The sequence below is a fragment of the Geotrypetes seraphini genome, chromosome 14 (assembly GCF_902459505.1).
Source record: "Geotrypetes seraphini chromosome 14, aGeoSer1.1, whole genome shotgun sequence".
In the NCBI taxonomy this organism is placed as follows: Eukaryota; Metazoa; Chordata; class Amphibia; order Gymnophiona; family Dermophiidae; genus Geotrypetes; species Geotrypetes seraphini.
The window spans coordinates 65,969,335-65,990,090 of NC_047097.1; the positions used below are offsets into that span (position 1 = coordinate 65,969,335).

Sequence of the window (20,756 nt, forward strand, 5' to 3'; positions counted from 1 at the left end):
ATTTACATGACAAAAATATTTGTGTGCGTTCTTGCTCCCTAGCTCATCGGCTCTTTAGAAAGTTGTCCCAATACATCTTCTACGGCTCTACCAAAGAGGTTCAGATAACAAAAAAACCATGGTGCAGCAAGACTCACCAGTGGTGTTTTCCTGAAAACGTTTGAGCAGGCTGCGCTTATATTCTCTCGAAGAGCGCAGGAAAAGGGGGGACATGATAGAAACATTCAAATACATCATGGGCCGTATTGATGTGGAGGAAGAAATATTTTGTCTTACGTGTCCCACGGCGACAAGAGGGCATCCGCTAAAACTCAGGGGGGAGGGGGAAGATTTCATGGGGACACCAGGAAGTATTTGTTCACCGAAAGGGTAATTGATCGATGGAATGGTCTTCCACGTCAGGTAGTCGAGGCCAGAACCACGCTCGACTTCAAGGGACGATGGGACAGACAGGTGGGGTCGCTCCAGAGAAATGCTTAAAAGATGGATTCCCGAAGGAGGGAGGGAGGAGGGAGGGTTCTTGAGTGGGCAGACTTGTTGGGCCGTCGGCCCTGTTCTGCCGTCATGCTCTATGTTTCTATGCCATGATAGCTTTAATCTCAAACTCACAGCAGGAAACAAAAAACAATACATGTAATTCATGTATCCTTCAAGACGTTCTCAAAATGCAACGTGTCCATAAAAGTTAAGTTGTTTCCTTTAAACAAATCAAAGTTCTTGCAAGGGAACTCAAGAACAAACAGAACCTATTGCCTTCCTTATAAACTATGGGGGAAATTCTATAACCAGTGCGTAACCTTAGGCATCGGTAGGCGCCCTGCCGATGCCTACGTAATTGAAAAATGCAGTCAGGAATGGCAGTGTTGAAGTGACTACCAACACCTAATGGCAGGCCTTCCTCTTCCCGGTGCATCTTGGGATGCACCTGGGAGGGGCTTTAGGCACCTGGGTCAACTGAAGTCTTAGGCCTCCTTCCCAGTGCCTTCTGGGATGTACTGGGAGTAGCCTAAGACTCCGATTGGCCAGATCCCTAAGGCCAGTCCCAAAAGATTAAAATGTGATCTAGGAACTTGCTGAGATCTTTTTTCTCCACTTATTGTGATTTATGATTTATTATAAGGTTGTAATGTCAAGTGTATTCCCTATATAGTACATTTTTTAAAAATTTATGTATTAATCTGAATGGGGCTAATTTTTAAAACAGAAAGAAGTCCAAAAAACGGCATAAAGTGGCACATGGACGTTTTTAATCACCAAAACGTCCACGTGCCAATTTTCAAAACTAATTTTTTGATGTCTTGCATGCATTCACCCTCCAAGATGTCTAAATGTTAAGGGGGCATGTAAGAGGTGTGTTTTGGATGGGATTTGGCCTCGGTCTTGCAGGGATCATCAAACTTTTTTTTTTTAAAGATGTCCAGAGCATCATTTAGACATTTGGAGTTGCATCTGTTTTAAAAGCAAATATGGAACAAAAAGGTAGCCAAACTGACCGGATGACCACTGGAGAGATGAAAGCATGGTCCTCCACACTCCCCCAGTGGTCATTGACCCCCCCCCTCCCAATCCCCAAAGATGTAACTGAAACAGTACATGTCTGTCTCCAGAACAGCAGCACACTGGTGTCTTAAGTAGCCTGGTGGGTGGGCCAATGAACCATAGAGAGGAGGAGCCAGGCCCATAAGCCTCTCTAACCACTACATTTAAGGTAGAAAGTGTGAGCCCACCAAAATCCACCCAAAACCTACTGTACTGCCATATAGGTGACACCTTCAGCCATAATGGCTTTTGGGGTGGTAAACAGGTGGGTATAGTAGGATTGGAGGGAGATTTGGAGGACACACCATACACTAAAAGGGGATTCTGGTGAAATATGTACCTGACTCCCTAGGCAGTGGCCTATAAGGTGTCTAGCTGCCCTGTTGGGATGTCTGCAGTCCATTAAGATGCTGGTCCCTCCCATGTCCAAATGGGCTTGACCCCCCCAAAAGTTAAATATCCTAAGGGCCAAGACGTCTTTAAAAATGGATGTTTCCCCGCCCCGCCTTTGGACATCTTGCGGAAAACGTCCAGCATCGGACTTCAATGCCCCTCGTTGTCTACCTGGGTCGTTTCAGATTACACGCTGCCCAGTCCTGTTGAATATTGGTCTCAATAAGCTTCAGTGCATAAGGCAAAAAAATATGAAAAGCTGAATGGCACGGGGGGAAAAAAAAAAAAGGTTGAATGGATAAATGCTGATGTTAAACAAATGTACAGCATATTAGGTTTACAAGAAATTTAGCTCCATTCATTAGCAGTTCTTGCTTTAGACAAACATTGATCCTGCATAATTAAGCAGAGCTTGTATGTATATAGCTGACCGGAGGCAAAAGCATATTTATCTGCTTATTCTCCTAGTGCTGACCAAGTACTTTTTTTTTTATTTAAAATTCACAATATAGCGTATGGGACAGAAGTCACGGAATCCACAGCGATATATATTAACTAGCTGACGCTGTGTCTCCTAACTGCCCTTTCCATTTTCCCAGATAATCCTCTTCCATTATTCATGAATCCAAAATGTTATTTATACCCTCTCTCTTGGGGTCAGCATATATTATGCAGGAGACTCCATCTGCTGCCCGGACAGGTGGAGTACGGCAGAATATGTCTCCTTTTCTCCCCCGATTGCGTGGTTTCAGTATATAAAACCGCCTTTAACGATTTGCCTTCTGCTATTTGTCAGTGCCTGCACACCTCTTCTCAGAAGCCCGAGCAGCAAATGTTTTAATTAAATTATTGCGCCGCTGGAAAAGGAAAACATTCCATCTCATTTGCATTGGCAACAGAAAAGTTTCAGGCCATCTATTCCCATAGAATTGTTTTTCTCCTTTTCATGGTCATGAATAATATTCACAGATAACGATGGCATTTTTGTTCTTTATGGTCGGGGGGGGGGGGGGGTAAAATGAAAAATATTAAATGGATCTAAGGTGCTTAGCAAATAAAAATGAAGTGTAAATAAGCTCTGTTGTTTGTTTCGGGGAATTAATTAAGTGGCCCTTTTTACGAAGCTGCTCGGCTAGAGTCTTTCCTGTATGCTGAGGCCACTTTTAGTATGGCAGCTTTTGAGGTGGTAGATCATCGCCTACTCATCGATACACTGTCTTCGCTTGTGTTTCAGGACTCTGTTATCTCATGGTTTTCTTCCTCTTTCCGATCGCACTTTTGGCATAAGCTCTGGTTGATCCTCCTCCACCCCTGTCCCATTATTGGTCGAGGGCTCTGTCCTCGGAACGCTTCTTCCCTCCATCTACACTTTTTCCCTCGGTGCTCTAATCTCCTCCCATGGCTTTCAGTATCGCCTCTATGCCGACTAGAGAATGACACGGGGAAAACAATTTCTCCCCGTCCCCGCGACCACCGTCCCTGCCACCACCCCATCCCCGAGACCACTGTCCCTGTCACCACCCCATCCCCGAGACCACTGTCCCCGCAGCATCCATACCAGCCTCAGTACTGCAATATTTAGCTTATTCCTTCCTTATAAATCAAAGTTCTGGCTGCTGAACTGGAGAAAGAGATGTTCAGCTGGCAGGAATTTGTTTATAAATTTTTATCAACACAACTAATATACTACTTTATCCTAAAGCAAAAAAAATAAAACAAAATGAATAGAAATTTTTTTTCCATCTTTGTTGTCTGGTTTCCTCATCTTCTCATTCAATTCCTTCCATCCACTGTCTGTCTTCTCTCTGCGTTTTCCATTTGCTCTGTTACTGTGCCTCTCCCTTCACCCCCCCCCCCCCCCATTGGTCTGGCACCCATCTTCTTCCCTCCGCTGCCCCCATAGTCTGGCATCTCTGTCTTCTTCCCTTCCAGCGTCTTCTCCCCATTCTATCTTCCCCATTTCCTTTCAGCGTCTGTTCCTCTCCACCCCCTTCCACGTCTGTTCCTTTCTTTTCCACCACCATCCTTCCCTCTCACCACCTCACTGCCCTTCAGCACCCCTCGTGCAGCCTGAGAATCTCCCTCCCTCCCCCTTACCTTCGCGGCACGTTTTAAGTTACTTTCCAGAGTAACTTACTCAAGCCAGCCGAGCCTGCCTACAGTCTCGTGCATCTGTGGGTGGTAGCATCTCCTCTGACACAACCGAAGGTTTTTCGCCTGTCAAAAGGGGGGGCAGGAGAGGGCAGCTGGAGTGCTGGCGGGTGAAGAAAATCACTCATGGTCTATGCCAACCACCTCTTCTTGTAGTAAACTCAGGCTATACCAATCAGGAGCTTCTTCAACACGCAGCTCCTGATTGGTGTAGCCTGACTTCACTACAAGAAGAGGCAGTCGGAGCAGACCGCAAATGAGCGAGTCTGCGATTCGCGAATGAGCGGGGGAACACTGTATGTTCTTTTTTTGTACATTATAGACCCCTGATGCAGGCCAGTTGGCTGAAACACATACATGTTGAGTCCTTTTGAGTTAATAAATTCTAAAGCCCCTTGGTCATCTTCACCGTGTTTTGCTTTGATCTTCATCCTGCGAAGGTGCTTTTCTTGTTTTGCGCTAGTACTTATTACAGCCAGTGGCGTAGAGGGGAGGGTGGCCCCCAGGGCGGTTGCACCCAGTATCACCGCACCGTGTGCGCCCTACACTTCCCTGCCCCTCGAGCACCCCCCCTCGTGTACCTCTTGAAAATGTTGAACAATGCCCGTCCTCCTCTCCACTTCCCGCGCACCTCTTGAAACATTCGCCGGCATCAGCAGCATTTCCTACCTCCTGCTCGCGCTGGCCTCGGCTCCCTTCTGAGGACATGTCCTGGTCCCACTGCTCACACTGGCGAACATTTCCAAAAGGTACGCGGGGGTCAGAGAGAAGAGGCACCAGTGCTCCTGCCCAGATGGCTTTACTACGCTGCCGATTACAGATTAGTAAAAGAACCCCTAAATTTGTTTCTCAGATTCTCACTATGGCACTGTCTGTTTGTATCACCTTCTTTCAAGGTTTACACTTTTTTTTTTTTTTTCATTTCAAGTTACTATTGTTGTGATAGTCCATAATCTTTAAACTCATTCAGGGTATCTGCGAGTCTTTCAAGTTAGACTCTGGGATTATGCAATGACGACACAATTGAAATTTGCTTGTGTAAGACAAAGTGTTTTTGTGTGCAATTTATTTCTATCTGTTCAATATGGATTTTCAGTTACCTTTAAAAAGAGTTTGTGATTTTATTACTTACATAAATTTACTCATGAGTGAAGGAAAGGGGTATTTCAATGAATTCCTCCCAAAAAAATGGAACCAGCCGAACAGAGCGCTAACTGACGCCGAGAGTCTACTGCCCTGACGCAGCCATATAGCGAAACGTTGGCGGGAGTGGACCGACAAAGATCAGCAAGAATTCCATTATGAAAAAAACACAAAAAAAATTCCCTGCCTAAGCTATGTTTTGTGTTTCACTGTTTTGATCTTTTGATCATTTAGTTACAACAATATTGGTGAATTGCTAGGCAGGAGGGGGACAGGGGCTGATGAGGTTATTGCCCTGCCCAGTGCAGTTGTTGAAAAAACCTACCGACAACGCACAGGGATCTGAGGCCCCTCCCCTTTATAAAGTATTGTTCATGGACTAAGACTAAGATAGTCTAAGATAAATCTAGCAAGAAAATACGTCTCGCTGGTTCCATTTTTTTTTAAGCAATTAAAGTGTGACAGGGGTATTTTGTGAGATTATTGAGGGGGCCATTCGGAGAAACTGAAGGGAGATAGGTTCAAAACAAATGCAAGGAAGTTTTTTTTTCACCCAAAGGGTCGTGGACACTTGGAATGCGCTACCGGAGGAAGTGATCAGGCAGAGTACGGTACAGGGATTCAAACAGGGATTGGACGGATTCCTGAGGGATAAAGGGATCGTGGGATACTGAGGCAGGAGCTGGGATGTAACACAAGTATAGAAAGCTAACCAGGTAATAAGTATAGAAACCCAATCAGGTCGTGCATGTGCAAGACCGGAGGGTTAGGACTTCGATGGGAAGATAGGACTTCAATGAGAAACCAAGGTGGCAAGGGAGCCCCTTCTGGTGATTCAGACAGGTCGTGACCTGTTTGGGCCGCCGCGGGAGCGGACTGCCGGGCAGGATGGACCTATGGTCTGACCCGGCGGAGGCACTGCTTATGTTCTTATGTTCTTATTAATTGTCTCTCTGCATCCTATATATATTTTTGATTATTTCAATGAATTCCCAAAACTGCACTGAAAACTACAAATCTCGTAAGGTTTTCAGGCTATCCACAATGAGAAAAGGCCCCATACTTTGGAGACTCAGGGCCTGATATTCAGCCAGCACTGATGGCAATAAAAATTAACACATGAGCCCTTAATGTCACCTAATCCCAAGCTAATCAGTTAGCACGTGATAATATAGATGCTCCAACTAATTAGAAATGCTCACTCTCCATCCCCAGGCGCATGTTTGGCATGTGATTTGCATTGTACACTGGGAACTTACCGCAGGACACCTTAGCGTGTCCCACAGTACGCAAATGCCAGCGCTTACTGCAGCTTAGTTAAAGGAGCCCTATGTTCTATTACAAAATCTGTGCTTTTTAAACTGTGGAGCCCACAGTTCCTTCTGAGAGGAAGAAAGGGGTGAAAATATTGAGAGAAAGAGAACATATTTCTTCACTCGGTATTTAATTAAACTCTGGAATCTGTTGCTGGAGAATGTAGTGAAAGCAGTTAGCTTAGCAGGGTTTCAAAAAAAAAAAAAAAAAAAAAAAAAAAAAGGTTTGTATAACAAAAAAGAGAAGCCATTATTTTAAATTGGATGTGGGTATGTCCACTGCTTATTCCTAGGATAAGCAGCGTAAAATCGGTTTTACTCTTTGGGACCTTGCCAGGCACTGTGACATGGGTTGGCCACTGTTGGAGAAATAGGATACTAGGCTTGATAGAACTGCAATTTGTCCCAGTGTGGCAGCTCTTATGTTCTTAGAAAGAGAAATCGCCAGCAGAATTCACAGCTCTAAGAAGACTATTGTTAGCAGCTTAGTTTTACCGAACTTGTAATTAACATAAATAATTGTCTGTGGGTTCCTATCCAGGACACTACATTTCATTGCTTCTCACATATGCTTTTCTTTTTCCTGATTGTTTAATCGTTGTTGAACTGAATTTGATTTGGATCCTGAAAGCTGATATCTCCCTTGCTCATCATGTACCTTATTACATAGTTGTATTAAGTACTTAAAGGTAATGAATCTAGAAACTGTCTGAACTGTGCCACAGAAGAGGAAGAATTCAACATCATGTAGCCTTTTAATTTTAATAAAATTCCTTTTAATTTATGTTCAGAGGCACACAGGAATGTAGAAGGTGGTATTTTTTTTTGGTTCGTAGACAGTAACGCGGAAGACAAAGGCGCGCGCCGACAACTGAGCGCAAGATGGAGGCGTGCGCCGAAGAAAAAGACTGTTTTTAGGGGCTGCGACAGGGGGTTTTGTTGGGGAGCCCCCCCACTTTACTTAATACATATCGCAGCGGCGTTGTGGGGGGTTTGGGGGATTGTAACCCCCCACATTTTAGTGAAAACATAACTTTTTCCTTAAAAACAGGGAAAAAGTTGTTTTCAGTAAAATGTGGGGGGGTTACAACCCCCCAAACTCCTCAACGCCCCCACAATGCACACCCCCCGTCGTAGCCCCATGCTGCGCTCAGTTGTCTGCTCGTGCCTTTGTCCCGGCACGCTTTTGACCTGACACCTTTTTTTTTTCCTAATATATTCACTTCCCAGCAATTAGTAATTGCTGATATGGTTGTTGACCTTCTAAATGAATTGCTTTCTTTCTACCGGGAAGGTTTTTTTTGAGAAGTAAAAAGGAGGAATTTAAAAAGATTTTGGAAGTAATTTTACAAGGGTAGTTTGAAAAGTTTGGTAAAAAAAAAAAAAGCAAAAAGCATGCTAAACAACGTAGTATCCATTGAGAGCTATACACTTTGGGCTCCTTTTACAAAGGTGCGCTGGCGTTTTTAGTGCACGCACCGGATTAGCGCGCGGCATAGCACGCGCTAGCCAAAACACTACCACCTGCTCAAGAGGAGGCAGTGGCGGCTAGCGCAAGCGGCATTTTAGCACGCACTATTCCACGCGTTAAGGCCCTAACGCTCCTCCCTAAAAGGAGCCCTTTGTCCGGCGAGTTTCCAGTTTTTGTTCGTAAGCTATTTTTCCTACGATACGTAAAAACTGGAAACTCGCTGGCTGGAGGAGCTGATCTATAAAGGGCGCTTAACTTAATTGGCAAAATATTCTTCACAGCCTCAATAATTAGTTTAAAAAATTTAAACCCCCCCCCACCTTTTACAAAACCGCAAAAGTGTTTTTAATCGCCAACCGGCGCACTGAATGCTGCGCGCTGCGCCGACGCTCATAGAGGTCCCTCGAGCATTGGAGCAGCACATAGCATTCAGCGCGCCGGCCAGCACTAAAAACCGCTTTTGTGGTTTTGTAAAAGGTGGAAGGGGTTAATTGGGCGAAAGGTGCCTATTGGGTAGGGTTTGGGGTAGAGCTTGAGCACCCCACAATCATTCTGAAAAGTTGGCTCCAATGGTAGCTGCCATTTACCGTATTTCCTGTATATAACCACACACATGAATACCCTGCAGGGAAAAAAAGAGCTAATTTTGTAAGTAAAATCGTATATACCCCACACTCCCCCCCCCCTCTTTTACGAACACATAGCGCGAGTTTTAGCACTGGAAGCGGCAGTAATTGCTCTGTTGCTCATAGGAATTCTTTGACAATGAAATCAACCATTTAATCATTCTATTCCCTCGCAAGAGCTGCGATATTTATTTTCCACTGTAGTGTCAGTTCCATCTTAGCAGCCACCTACTAAAACATTGCTCCCCCACGCGCCTTTATTTATTTTATTTTTTTTCAAAGCCATGCAGCAATGGCACTGAAGTCCATTAAATCCCATTGGGCTTTGGTGCGATTACCACAGGCTGCCTTAGTAATCAGCTTTGTAAAAGAGAGCCATAATTTGGCCACTGTAACTGCATTCAGATCTATACTGCAAAGTGAAAAAAATTCAGCAGCATAATTTTAGAAGCCATCCTCCCCCTGAACACGTTTCATAGCCATTGACCACCTCTTTCCATAATCTCTGGACATTTATGTATCGGCTATTTCTTTTTCTCGGAGAGTCTGAGAATGGCTTGCTCCATGGGACACCAACACAAAAGAGGCTGTGGAGGTTGACGTAACTGATGCCAGCTTTATTAAAATGATAATCCATAACTTTGAACCTTGAAGAATCGTCCACAACTTCAGGCAATGAGGAGGACCTAACATGGTCTGTGTTTCGACCTAAGTGTCTTCCTCAGGAGTCCTATGGAGATGAATTTGTGCGTGAAGAGGAGACTACGAGGGGATCTGATAGAGACTTTTAAAATACTGAACGGATTCGACAAAATAGAGCAGGGAACAACTTTATTCACAATGTCAGAGGTGACTCGGACAAGAGGTCATGGACTGAAGCTGTGGGGGGACAGGGTCAGGACAAATGTCAGAAAGTTCTGCTTCACACAGCGAGTGGTGAACGCCTGGAACACTCTCCCGGAAGAGGTTGTGGAGGAAACCACCATTCAAGGATTTAAGGTCAAGTTGGATGCACATCTTCTTGAAAGACACATTGAGGGATACGCGTAACTAAGGTATTCGCCAGGGTAGGCCTGGCTGGGCCTCCGCGTGTGCGGATCGCCGGACTAGATGGACCCAAGGTCTTATCCGGTGCAGGCATTTCTTATGTTCTTATGAATGTGGGGAAATAAAATTGAAGGTCAATATACCCTAAGAATATTGGTGTGGTGAATAATGTGTTATATAGGTTAACTTCGATACGGTGAAAATGTGGTTGAAGTAGCTGTGATGAAGAAACACCCATGTGAACTCCAATAGAATCCGAAGGTGATTGAAACAGATTTAATGAAAGGACATCTGTGTTCTCTGAGACAGACAGCTTCCCCTCTTTCCCTCCATATCCTATCAATGATTGTGGCTCCCTCTCTTATTCCCCATTAGAGAATGACACGGTGACAAAATTAATCACCATTCCCGTCCCCGCGGATAACCGCGGGAAACCATCTTCATGCCATTCTTTAAGGAGAGAGGGAAGAATCAGTTGACCCTCAAGCCTTGCATTGAAAAATGCTGAGATTGAGCAGCAACATTCCAGAGCAGATATTGTGAGGTCATAATGGCTCATTCCACCAGTGCCTAAGAGCCAATCACATCAGTGATGTCACAATGGCTGCATTATCCTTGGCTCCCATAAGAATCAGAGTATGAATGGCCACAACCACTGACCCGCAAGCTTTGCTTTGAAGAATGCTAGTGTAGAAGGACCGAGGTTGAAATAGACACTAGAAAATGACATGGGATTATTTCCCGCGGTTATCCGCGGGGACGGGAACGGTGATGAATTTTGTCACCGTGTCATTCTCTATTCCCCATTTCAACCCCACTATTAAGTCCTCTGAAATTTTACTTAAAATTGATATTAAATTGTAAGCTGCTCAGACGCCTCTCTATGGGTGGTATGTCAAATAGACTTTGGAAACCTTAGTGTACTCCTACCATATAGATGATCAAAAGTACCCACAGAAAAAGCAGCTGAAATAAATATCTGAAGCCAAGTATGATTGTACTTTCCCTTTCAGAACTGGTACAAAGTCCTCGGGCAAACGTACTGCAGAGTTTGCAGCTAAGCAAAACAGATCGGAAATCATCCTAAAAAAATGTTAAGTGAATAAACAATTAGGCCCTTTTTTGCTATGCCACGGTAGAGGTTTCTACCACGGTCCGGAGTGCAAAATGCTCTGACTCAGCTCCGATGCTTATAGGAATTCTATAAGCGTTGCAGATTTAGCGCTCCTAGCCACAGTAGAAACCTGTACCGTGGCTTAGTAAAAAGGAGGGGGGAGGGGTAGTTCCCTACTTAAAATCCCAAGAATCATTATGAACTGTATAGGGTCTTCTTATTAAGAGGTGCTAACCGATTTAGCTTGTGCTAAAGTTTCTATGGGCGCCATAGCATTTAACACACGCTAATCTTTAGTATGCGCTAAATCAGTTAGCACACCTTAATTAAAGGACATAAGAACATAAGAATTGCCGCTGCTGGGTCAGACCAGTGGTCCATCGTGCCCAGCAGTCCGCTCACGCGGCGGCCCTCTGGTCAAAGACCAGCGCCCTAACTGAGACTAGCCCTACCTGCGTACGTTCCGGTTCAGCAGGAACTTGTCCAACTTTGTCTTGAATCCCTGGAGGGTGTTTCCCCTATAACAGACTCCGGAAGAGCGTTCCAGTTTTCTACCACTCTCTGGGTGAAGAAGAACTTCCTTACGTTCGTACGGAATCTATCCCCTTTCAATTTTAGAGAGTGCCCTCTCGTTCTCCCTACCTTGGAGAGGGTGAAGAACCTGTCTTTATCTACTTTCTCTTGAGTCCCTGAAGGGTGTTTTCCCCTATGACAGACTACGGAAGAGCGTTCCAGTTTTCAACCACTCTCTGGGTGAAGAAGAACTTCCTTACGTTCGTACGGACTCTATCCCCTTTCAACTTTAGAGAGTGCCCTCTCGTTCTCTCTACCTTGGAGAGGGTGAACAACCTGTCCTTGTCTACCAAGTCTATTCCCTTCAGTACCTTGAATGTTTCGATCAGGTCCCCTCTCAATCTCCTCTGCTTGAGGGACAAGAAGCCCAGTTTCTCTAATCTTTCGCTATATTATCCTCTTCCTCACTAACCTTCAGACCCAAATTCATTTCTTCTCTCAAATGACTACAAAATAAAAGTGTGAAGCATATTATTCAGAAACAAATAGCATTAGCCTATGAAAGTATTCGTGTTCAGTTAGACACTATTTTTCTGAAGCTTTTAGAGAATGGAGTTAATAGCTCTAGACTAATTATTATGCCACAGTGCCATATCGGTTTACTTTTCCTTCCCTAGATGGATGACTCGTTCATTGTTCACTGATGATAAATACGACATCGCAGACACCATAGAATTTGTCTGCTCGAGTAACATTTGTACAATTGGGCTGCCAACCATAACTAAGTGAGGTTAATGATGTCATACCGTAAGTCGGTTTTCTTGCTTAGAATGTCAACAGGAAAATGTCGCTTCTCAGCTTAGAATAATGAATCAAAGAGGCATCATTTTTCCCCTCTTGAACTACAGTTAAAGCATCACACTTACATATGCAAACCCCCAAAACAGATAACTATTATTAATTAGGCTAATTTGCATTTAATTTTTCAATGTATGCATTAAGATGGGCTACCTGCAATTAACTGGATTACACATTCTTTAAAAGACTAATAACTGAACATTGTTTATTTTTGCTCATTAACCCCCCTCCCCCCCCTCAACTGAACACCATGATTGTAGCGTCCAATGGTAATATCGGAAAGCATAAACTATAATCATTATGGTTGAGCAACATGAGACTGTGGTAACAATTTGCACTACAGCAAGAGAACGTGTGATAATGTTTAAAAACGGGACAATGTGGTGTTGAAAGGAACTGAAACTGAAAAGGCTTTGCTCCAGTCCAGGTTTTCTGGCCCAATGGGGTGTTCCCGTTGAGCTATTTTACAAAGAAAACAGTTGTGTAGTGTGATTTGTTCACAGAGAGTGTGGTTTGGTATTATGTTATTTAAATCAGTGTGATATAAATATTTATGTAGTAATAAAAAATAAAAGAAGGGCAATAGAAGGCTTCTTAAAGTTAGTAGGTATTTATTGGTAAAAGGATTCCTTTATTCAATAATAATAATAATAACAGTTTATATACCGCAATACCGTTAAGTTCTATGCGGTTTACAATAGATTAAGCGAGGTACAAATTGATTGAATTTAAGAGGGGGAAGAGGAGAGTTAATAGGACCAGAAATGCGTTGTTGAGGATAAAGAGATTAATAGGACAGAGGAGAAAGAAGATGAGTGGGTCAGTTGTCTAGATACTTTAGGAACAGTTGAGTTTTTAGACGTTTTCTGAATTCCTCATTAGTGGGCGAAAGCAGTTGATCTAGGTCTTTACCCCACAATGCTGCTTGATGTGAAAGAAGGTGTTCGTGGTGTTTTTTCAGTTTACAACCTCTAACTGGGGGGGAAACGAAGTAGGAATGTTGTGTCTTGTGTCTGTTGGCAGAGAAGGAGAAAGGGTCGATTATGTATTTAGGGGCAAGTCCGTTTAGCGCTTTAAAGCAGAAGCAGGCGAATTTAAACTTTATGCGTGCTTCCATCGGTAGCCAATGTAACTGCCGGTAGTAGGGTGATACATGATCGAATTTCTTTAGTCCGAAGATTAGTCTGACCGCTGCATTTTGCATTAGTTGTAAACGTCACATATTTTTTTTGGGAAATGGCTAAGTAGGCGATGTTACAGTAGTCAAGTTGACTTAGTACGAGGGATTGGACCAGGGTTCTGAATGCCGACGTATCGAAATAAGCTTTAACAGGTTGACAAACTTCTTAGAGCAGTGTTTTTCAACCTTTTTACACCTATGGACCGGCAGAAATAAAAGAATTATTCTGTGGACCGGCGGTTGAAGAACACTGGGCTAAGTCCTGGGCCAGACCCCGCTCATCTCTACCCAATCTCCGCCCCAGACCCCACCCCCATAATAGTACTAATTGCACCTTGCATGTCCCGTGCCTCATCTGGAAGTCTTCCCTCTGATGTTGCAACATCAGAGAGAAGACTTCTGATTCAGGCGCAGGACGCGCGTAGGAGCTGCTGTCCGTGGCTTTGTGCACTGAATCAGTAAGGAAGAGGGAGCTGGCTCGAAGATAACGCTGCATCGATCGCACCGTGGACCGGTGGTTGAAGAACACTGTTTTGGGCCTGATGCACGTGCTGGCCCTGTGGACCGGTAGGAAATTTCTGTGGACCGGCACCGGTCCATGGACCAGTGGTTGAAGAACACTGTCTTAGAGCATTCAAAACCATGACGTGCAACATGTCACTGAAGACACACTTTCTACATTCACAATTGGACTTCTTCCCTGCAAATTTATTTTTTTTCATTTGTTTTCTAGCTCGTCCCCAAAGAGCTCAGAATGCGTTACAGGTTTAAGAACATAAGAATTCCCAGTGCTGAGTCAGACCAGTGGTCCATCATGCCCAGCAGTCCGCTCACGCGGCGGCCCTCTGGTCTAAGACCAGCACCCTAACTGAGATTAGCCCTACCAGCGCACGTTCTTGTAGAACAGAAAGTTGTCTAACTTTGTCTTGAATCCTTGGAGAGTGTTTTCCCCTATAGCAGCCTCTGGAAGGGCGTTCCAGCTTTCTACCACTCTCTAGGTGAAGAAGAACTTCCTTTCGTTTGTACGGAATCTATCCCCTTTCAACTTTAGAGAGTGCCCTCTCGTTCTCCCTACCTTGGAGAGGGTGAACAACCTGTCTTTATCTACTTTGTCTTGAGTCCCTGGAGGGTGTTTTCCCCTATAACTGCCTCTGGAAGGGCGTTCCAGCTTTCTACCACTCTCTAGGTGAAGAAGAACTTCCTTTCGTTTGTACGGAATCTATCCCCTTTCAACTTTAGAGAGTGCCTTCTGGTTCTCCCTACCTTGGAGAGGGTGAACAACCTGTCCTTATCTACTAAGTCTTATCCCCTTCAGTACCTTGAATGTTTCGATCATGTCCCCTCTCAATCTCCTCTGTTCGAGGGAGAAGAGGCCCAGTTTCTCTAATCTTTCGCTGTACGGCAGCTCCTCCAGCCCCTTAACCATCTTAATCGCTCTTCTCTGGACCCTTTCGAGTAGTACCGTGTCCTTCTTCAGGTACGGCGACCAGTGCTGGATGCAGTACTCCAGGTGAGGGCGTACCATGGCCCGGTACAGCGGCATGATAACCTTCTCTGATCTGTTCATGATCCCCTTTCTTTATCATTCCTAGCATTGCCCTTTTTGCTGGTTTAACAGAGATAATTTCTGTACAAGTTTATGATACAAGTTTTTATCCTAACTTGATACACACTAGGGGCTAATGATGACATGCAATTTACTGGTTACCATTTGCTATGGTTGTCTTTACAATGCAAGATTTCCAGTTTCAAGTTTATCAAAAAAAATTTTATACTGCTTATTCAAATTTCTAGGCAGTGTACAGCAATAATAAAAGAGATAACTTTTAAAAGAAACAAAACAAATTAAAGTTAAAATTTTATACAAGACAATGTTAGTTGATATTAACAAAGGACACATATACAGACGACAAACCATTGGTAAAGAAGGGCTGAACTACAGTTTTTAAATAAAGCACACTTAGGGATAAAACAATAGGTAGGGGAGGGACTTTCGTTAACGTAGTCCTAAAAAGGACAGTTTTATCCAAAAGCATCCTCAAATAAAAATGTTTTGAGTTTTGTTTTAAATTGCTTTGTCGAAGATTCTGCTCGTAAGTGATTAGGCAAAGAATTCCATAGGGAAGGTGCAAGTTATACTTAATTTGACACACAGAAAGTTACAGTGTATGATACAAGTTATTCTCAGGTGACACATCCTGGTTCTGGTACCAATATACATCTCTTTGTAGTCTATCAGTCGAGGGTAGGGGGTCTAGGTGAAGAGGTCTGTTTTTATTGCTTTCCTAAAGCTGAGGAGTCCTTCAAGGGATCTGATCCGCGGGGGCAGTCAATTCCAGTGACTCGGTATGAGGTGGGAGTAGGACCGTCGCTTTGCAGCTTGCAGTTGAAGGGCACGACCAGAGGGGCGTTTTCAGACGCATTTCGTCCTAGGAGCGGAGAGACCGATTTGGCACAGACGGAGGAAGCTTAGTCGTCACATAGGCTGAAGCCAAGTCGTGCAAGGATTTTAACGCTAGCATCAGGCCCTTTAAGACGACGTTGGCTTCAGGCAGCCAGTGAGCCAACGCTAGAGCCTGGGAGACAGGATAGTGGGCATGGAGGTCTTTCAGTCAGCAACGAACATGACGAAAGGTTTCACCAGGACATTGCCACTATGGAAAAAAAATATATCAGGGCAACTGGAATCCATCAATGCTGGCAGACTATTGTTGGACACGGTGATGGGACTAAATCGCGCGAGACAACGGCGCGCAGACAACTGAGCGCAAGGTTGATGGCGCACTGAAGAAAAGCACTATTTTAAAGGGCTCCAACAGGGGGTGTGGGGGGGGAACCCCCCACTTTACTTAACAGACATTGCGCTGGCGTTGTGGGGGGTTGAGGGGGGGTTTGGGGGGGGTGGAACCCCCACATTATACTTAAAACTGAACTTTTTCCCTAAAAAACAGGCAAAAAGTTCAGTTTCAAGTATAATGAGGGGGGTTACAACCCCCCAAACCCCCCACAACGCCAGCGCGATGTCTGTTAAGTAAAATAGGGGGGTTCCCCACCAACACCCCCCGTCGGAACCCTTTAAAATAGTGCTTTTCTTCGGCGCGCCGTCAACTTTGCGCTCAGTTGTCTGCGCTCAGTTGTTGGCGCGCCGTTGTCTCGCGCGATTTTGTCTATGAACCGTTGGACACTGCAACGAGCTGCACCGGACACCGAGTACAAACGAAAATCAGCAGAAAAACACTTTTAGCCATGAATTATCACAGTGTATCAGAAACTTTGTACATTAAAACATGTTATAGTCAATTAAAGATACCATCGTGTTTCTCAAAATTACGACATGATACAGACAGTGGGAAATTATATTTGTGCTTATCATCACCAGTTTGTTTTAAAGAAGCAAAACATTTGGGAAAAATTTGAGCTCCCGTGTTATTGCAGGTTTATATTGATTGCAGTGGTGATGTACAAGATACCAAGTTTTAATGAACCATCAAAAGGACTGATGAACCCGGAACTGACACGGTCCGTGTTTCGAAGAAACGCTCCTTCCTCAGGGGTCCTAAATGGTATCATATGCAGGAAACCTGATGGATAACAACTAGAATCAGCAGTAACACTGCGTAGGAGCTCTCACAGTTTGTTCGGCTGGTTACCGCCCATTCCAGTTGTTATCCATCAGGTTTCCTGTATACGATACCATTTAGGATCCCTGAGGAAGGAGCATTTCTTGGAAACACGGACCGAGTCGGGTCCAGGTTCATCAATCCTTTTGGATACAAACTGTTTCATGACTATATTTATCTTTTTATGATGGTTCATTAAAGACTTGGTATCTTGTACATCATCACTGCTGTTTTGGCCTTTGTCTTTCGACTCGATATTTCACTGCAGTTTTGTTGGATCCTTTGTTTGTTGCTTTCAGGTTTACATTGATGACATACAAGAACACAAGAGCTGCCCTACTGTTGAGATGCTTTGTTGTCGTCATAAGATGCCATTGATTCGTGCTTGAGTCCTAGCGTCTTGAAGAGTTGTGGATAAGATATAAAAATGAGCAAATTCTTGCAATACGAGTACATATAGTATTTTGTATTAAAGTTTTTGGGTTGTGGAACGAATCGTCTGAGCTTCCATTATTTCTTATGGGGAAATTTGTTTTGATATACGAGTGTTTTGGATTACAAGCATATTTTCGGAACGAATTATGCTCGCAAACCAAGGTTTTACTGTATTGATAATTATGAGCCCCTTTTATTAAGCTGCTCTAGATGATTTTAACGCAAACCAGCGCAGTAAATGCTCCGACACTCCTATAAGCGTCGGAGCACTTAGCTCACCAGGCCGTGCTAAAAACCTCTAGCAAAGCTCGATAAAAAGGAGGGGGGTAGTATATGTTTTATGTACTATATAATTTCTATTATTTTATGTTTAGATTAATTATTGTTTTGAATATACTTTTTGTTACTTGTCCCGGAGTTTGCTCCAACTCCACTTAGAACCGCAACGTATTAGCGGTCTACAAGACTCTCTAGCGATTCCCATGAGGCAAAAGCGATGAAGCTTTTAACCATTCCCTCATTAAAAATCATTAATACAAGACGTCTCACTATTTTTTCGGTGACAGCCCCTCAATCCTGGAATGATCTCCCAATATATATAAGAGAAGAAAAGAACCTCGAAAAATTTAAGATTAAGCTCAAAAGTTTCCTTTTTAATGATGCTTTTAGTGAATAATGATCTTTTATTATTTTTATCTATTTTTTATTGTTTTTCTCCCCCCCCTATGTTTTTACCTTTGTATCTTGAATTTAATATAGAATGTAACCATTAATGAATTTTCCCATTGTTTCGATTTAATTAGTACCAACTTAATTTTTTTAAATTGTGTTTGTTTTTTGTAATTTTGTCCATTTATATAGTATTTTACCTATGTTTATATAATTTTTTACCTATGTTTATAATTACTTGTTTTATCTTGTACATCGCCTTGAATGTAGAGTAGGCGATTACCGTAATCAAATCATTTAATAAACTTGGAAACTTGGAAGCCTTTAGGAGCTGAATAGGCCTCGTCGCATTTGCCGTACAGGAATGGCTAGCACCTATGTTCTGTTCTGTTATGCTAAAAAAGATATCCCCCCTCCCCCCCAACACACACACAAGAAGGCTAAAGACTTAGAAACAAATGGACATGGTTTCCCTAGAAAATGCCACAGAACTGACGAAGGAAGAGTTATATTTACTACAGAAAAAAAATCGCAGCATTATTGAGAAGAAAAATACACGTCTTCCAGTTTTAGAACTTTAACGAACGAGGTAAAACCTACCGAATCCCATGATCTGTGACTAGACAAGTAACTAGTATCTCTGCCGCCATCAATTTATGTTCCAAGTGGAATATATCAAAATAACCAAGAGAGAAGCAGAAAGGCATGTAGAAATGAATAGCAGCTTTTCCACGGCCTTGAATCATATTCATACTTTTTGAATCATCTCTGACACTTTCCATATTCATCAGTTTAAAGACAGACATTTGATTTCAAGGCCATCTTTCATCCTAAACCCTCCTCTCCCCCCCCCCCCCCTCTTCCTTCATTCTCTATTTTTTTTGGATAATGCTCTAAATCTCCCTCTCTCAACAACTTGCAACCTTGGGGTCATCTCTGACTCGTCTCTTTCTTTCTCTCTGCATATCCAGCAAACAGTCAAATACTGTCATTTCTTTCTCTACAACATTACTAAAATCAGGCCTTTCCTCTCTCTACATCCACACTCTCACCTAGACTACTGCAACTTGCTTCTCACGGGTCTTCCGCTAAGTCATCTCTCTCCCCTGCAATCTGTGCAGAATTCTGCCGCACGACTCATATTCCACCAGTGTCGTTATGCTCATGTTACCTATTTCCTCAAGTTGCTTTACTGGCACACCCTCCCCCATCCCCCGAGTTCAGACTCCTCTTAGTGACTGAATTAAAGTCACTGGATAAATATTCTAAAAGCAGTGGTTCTTAAACCTGTCCTGCAATCAATTTTTCCTTCAAATCATCCATAACCATCCCATTTTTAGGTAGACTATCCCGTTGTCCCCAAGCACAGCTTCGGGGAAAACCGAAATGTCCCGTTTTCAGAAAGAGAGCAACCCACTGTAACAATTTCAAAAAAAGGTGCTGTGCTTGGGGACAAAGGGATGCGATTTTACAAGCGGCAGGCCCACAAGCCTTCCCCCATCCCCCCCCTCACATTAATTCTGATGTCGGAGAAGTTGTTCCGGGCCAGCCAATTGCTACCTGGCTAGCCCGTAACTTCCTCTCCGACGTCAGAATTGACGTTGGGGGGGAAATCTTGTGGGCCCGCGGCTTGTAAAGTCACTGCATGCACTTGGCCTGTTGCTGTATCGACGTCGGGGAAGCAGGACGAAATCAGCGGTGGTGAGAGGGTGGGGCAGAGAGAAAGAAAAAAGAAAGGGGGCAGGGAGAGAGAAAGAAAGACAGAAAGGGGGCAGGGGAGAGAGAAAGAAAGAAAGGGAAGGGGGCAGGGAGAGAGAAAGAAAAACAGATATCTACAATGTTAGTACCTAAAAATTAGTAGGTGTTCCATTTTGAGGAAAAAAAATAAATGGTCACATTATCTATAACCAAAGTCACCCACTTTGGTCTTCATCATGCCCATTTTGTCCTGCCTTCATTAAACAAATCTACACCATTCTTCTCATTTGTTCATTGCACCTTTACCATATATAATATGTCTTTGAATTTCCACTGGACAAACATTTTTAGTGTTTAAAAATCATACCACGGACCATGCTTTGCAGGTAAAGGACATTTTGATTTTATTTTCCAACTTTAGGGCTCCTTCGATGATGCCCACAGGGATTTAATGGACATCGGAGCATTTGCCTTGCGGCAGCTGCTACCAGTTGGGTTTTCAAGCTATCCCTAATGAATATGCATGAGGCAAATTTGCATATAATAGAGGTGACAGGCATGCAAATCTGCCTCATGCATATTCATTAGGGATAGCTTGAAAACCCCAGGACAAGTTTAAGAACCAGCGCCCTGAAGTGTTTTTCTGTATGTCGCAGCATATAGGCCATCAAGACCCTATTCATTAGTTCTCTTACAGTGATAATAAAACCCATGAATCTCAGTTATTTTAAGAACGGGCATTAAAACGATGGTAATAAAATTAAATTGCTCAGTTTACTACAGATGAGCAACTTCTAAACATGACTGCTGCTGGGAGAAACAGACGTAGTAAATCCTTGATGTTGCCGGGTAGATGGCAAACTTGGATCTTGAATAAAAATCCCCTCATCAAGTTAGCGTACCACAACAAATCTATGCTTCCTTTATTTATTCTAATGCTTTGCATACATAGAGACCAAAGATATTTACAAAAAGAAAACACACAT

At 43.4% G+C, this 20,756-nt stretch overlaps 1 protein-coding gene across 2 annotated transcripts in view; it reads right to left on the bottom strand.

The window, feature by feature from the left end:
• AGBL1 (ATP/GTP binding protein like 1) overlaps positions 1-20,756 on the bottom strand; it is a 366,565-nt gene that overhangs the window by 160,056 nt on the left and 185,753 nt on the right. The window lies entirely within an intron of this gene.